A 3,701-nucleotide genomic window follows, 5' to 3' on the forward strand; every position below is an offset into this window, starting at 1 on the left:
ATTACATATATAAACCTATTCTAATAATTAGCTTACATATATATTACCTAACATATTAAATGTCAAATTTTAATTTAATAAAATGAAAAATACAATAAAATGACAAATAGAAAATCGAAAATTCAAAAATTCTAGAAAATGTCATGTGTTCAAATGAAGGAGAAGATGACATGTGGCAAAAATATTTTGATTTATTCGGGTGGATTTAAAAGATAAAAAAAAAATTAATTTTGATAATTCATTACTTTTTTTTTTTATTTTCTTATAAATCCAAAGTTCTTAAATATTTAGACATTTATATTTATTTTTTTAATTAACCCATGTAATACATGGGTCTTACACCTAGTGTGTATATATATATATATATATATATATATATATATATATATATATATATATATATATATATATATAGAGAGAGAGAGAGAGGTTTAGGTATTTAAAGTAATTATTGTGTTATTATATGAAGAAATATAGGCCAATCATTTTAAAAGGGTAAATATGTAATCATACATCTAGTTAATTATGATAAATATATAAATCAATTAATATGCTTTTAATTTTGTTATATCAGTTTTAAAACCAAATTTCGTATATATCATCACCTCCGCCTCTTCCCTCTTCTCTTCTATTCATCGTCGCCCCCACCCTTGTCCCTCCAGCCGCCATTACCCCTTTATTCCAGTCTGCCTCAAGTTCTAATTCCGACTCGGAGTCAGACGACGAAGCTCAATCTGCTCTTGAATTACAAACCCTAGAAACGAAGCTCTCGAAAAACCCAGCCAACTACGATGCTCATGTTCAAGTATGTCTGATTATTTTTGCTTGTTTGGTATTATGTGATGAAATTGAGTGTAGTTAATACGTATTGTTCTAATGTATGGTGTGTATGGGGATAAAAATCAAAGAAATATTCCTATTTTGGATCATACTGATCCACCATGCTTAATTGGATTGCAAGGATGCTGTAGCAGTGAAGCTTATCAACTCCTCAACAACTGTTGGGCAGTTGCTATCAATGCATATGAAAATCCCTCAATCGATTTATCCGAGCGACGTGTTATGTATTCAGGAAGCAGTGCATCAGCATGGGGACAATTTCAACTTCCTCATCAGATGATTTCTTAGACAGACAGAGTTGGAGTTGGAGCTTCTGGGAGTCAGATTGATTTCTTGGGTGAACTCAGGCAAGTAATGCGAAGCCATAACTCAAACACCCATTTCTGAGTTCTAATAAGTAAAACACAATCAGAGCTGTCGGTTGTTTAGCCTATAATATCTTTCAATTGCTGTTGTATGTGTTGTTAACTTGAATTTCTGTTGAATTCTATCCCAAAGAAGGATCATTTGTACTCTAGATTTTAATGCAATTGGGCAAATGACGAAATTTCTCTCACCCTATCTTTTGGGTAGGCTATTGTTTCCCCTTCTATGTACATTTTTTTCTTTTAATTTTTCTTTCAAGAAGAAGAGGATGTTGGATGATTAGAATGAGGATTCCTTGTCGTGTCCAGGAACAATAAGCACATTCAAAACCTTATGACCACCATCAGAAAATAGAACTTGTGACTCATTATAATTTGTTGTACATAATGCAGGAATGAGGGGGCAATTCCTAGTTTTGAGAAGTCATTTGAGCGTGGAGTATCTGATTACTTGGTAAGATACACACGTTTCTAAATTTTTGTTTCAGTACCCATCTTAATGTTGCATTCATGGCTATGAAATTTGTCTTTTGAGTTTTGACTATTCTGATTTTCATCTTCAGTGGTGAATTGTCATTCATGGAGCTTACCAGTGAGCCAGTTGCAATTATTATCTTGCCATATCGAGTGCCTTATGGTTTTCATTGAGCTTTCATGGCGATAATCTCCTAAATATATGATGTGGACCAAGTCGAACAACTAACTCAAGTCATGCTTACAAACAACCTAAGATTATTTGGCCCAATTGTTAATGTGTGTTTATGATTTAGATACTTTAGTGTTGTATGGCCCATCAACTCTATTGGAATGGAATCATGAATTCCAATTTTTTTTGGAATGGAATCACGAATTCCAATTCTGTTGGAATCACAGAAGTTGATGCTTGAAGAACGGACCACAAAATTGAAACTGATTCTAAGCAACATTATTCTTTTAGAATCTTTTAGTGTCGTTGTTAGATTTTGATGTTTTCTTTCCCATTTTGAAAGTTTTTTTAGTTTTATTTTTTAACAATAAATGTAATTCTTAACAATTGTTACCCGTATTCTATAAGAAATAATGTATTTTTTGTTTTTATTCTTCAATTGATTGTTCAAGAATTTGTTATTCTACAAGAAGTTTTTAAAGTCATGATCAATAAATAGGTTCAAGAATATTTTTATTATTTATGGTTCAAGAAATATTTTTATTTTTGAATATATTCAGAAACATATTCTGTCAGAATGTCCGAATTAAAAGAATTATAATTCGTAAAATTGGGTTTTTAAAATTAATAGAATCCATGATCCCTTAAAAAAAATGCAATTTTCCTTTATTAAATCTCTATTAATTGACTAAATTACCCTTTTAATTAATTAAGATGATATTTTCAATTATATTTAATTCAATAATATATATTAATCACTTTCTTAAAATAAGTAAAATTAATTGGCCCACATTTATGAATACAATAACACAATAATTTCTTGAATAGAATAACCTAAGCATATATATATATATATATATATATATATATATATATATATATATATATATATATATATATATATATATATAGAGAGAGAGAGAGAGAGAGAGAGAGAGAGAAAGAAGAGGGTAGAGAGAGAAAGAGAAGCATGTTGTGTTTTGACGGGTTCAACACCCCGTTAGAAACTTTAGCAACAAGACTGTTTTTCCGACGGTATAGCCAACTCATACACCTCAACCCCCATCATTTAGTTCAATGTATAGTGACTACATATTGACTCTATGATGATGACATGTTAGTTCAGATGCAAAAAAAATTCAAATGAGACGAATGGTTTAAATTTTGGCACGGAGTCGGCCACAATTCATGGCGTGTCGGGATGATATTGTCGATGGAACGACTCCGCAAGCAACGAGGTACCACAAAAGTGAAGTCCTATGAGATAATTAACTTGTTGATCGTCTATGTGTAGACTCTCTTTATGGTTTGATTTGTTTTACTGCATGCATAAAAAGTTGTATCATTTTTTTTATGTTTTTAATTATTCACTATACATTGAACTAAATGATGGGGGTTGAGGTGTATGAGTTGGCTATACCGTCAGAAAAACAGTCTTGTTGCTAAAGTTTCTAACGGGGTGTTGAACCCGTCAAAACACAACATGCTTCTCTTTCTCTCTCTACCCTCTTCTTTCTCTCTCTCTCTCTCTCTCTCTCTCTCTCTCTCTCTCTATATATATATATATATATATATATATATATATATATATATATATATATAGGATTAGGTTATTCTATTCAAAGTAATTATTGTGTTATTGTATGCGTAAATGTAAGCCAATTAATTTTATAAAAATGAGTTGGTTGGGATTTGTGAGGGATAGGAGGGATGAGTTTTTATATGTTAGGCCGGACAGAGTGACTGCGGTAGAGTGAAATGAAGTGGGAACCACACCCACGAACGCCACACCTCGGTTGCAGTTTAGGCCATGTAATTTAGGGGCGAGGGGTATCCGGCTCGTGTTTTCT

The 3,701-nt window shown here is 31.7% G+C and overlaps 1 long non-coding RNA gene across 1 annotated transcript; it reads left to right on the forward strand.

The window, feature by feature from the left end:
• The first annotated feature begins 1,124 nt into the window (after positions 1 to 1,124).
• Positions 1,125 to 2,290, forward strand: LOC145041361 (uncharacterized). The gene is made up of 3 exons (XR_013680098.1): positions 1,125 to 1,409; positions 1,599 to 1,659; positions 1,769 to 2,290. It is a non-coding gene; the product is annotated as an uncharacterized LOC145041361 (long non-coding RNA).
• The last annotated feature ends 1,411 nt before the right edge of the window (positions 2,291 to 3,701 follow it).

This window comes from Lactuca saligna, chromosome 1 (assembly GCF_052625555.1).
Source record: "Lactuca saligna cultivar CGN05327 chromosome 1, ASM5262555v1, whole genome shotgun sequence".
Taxonomy (NCBI): Eukaryota; Viridiplantae; Streptophyta; class Magnoliopsida; order Asterales; family Asteraceae; genus Lactuca; species Lactuca saligna.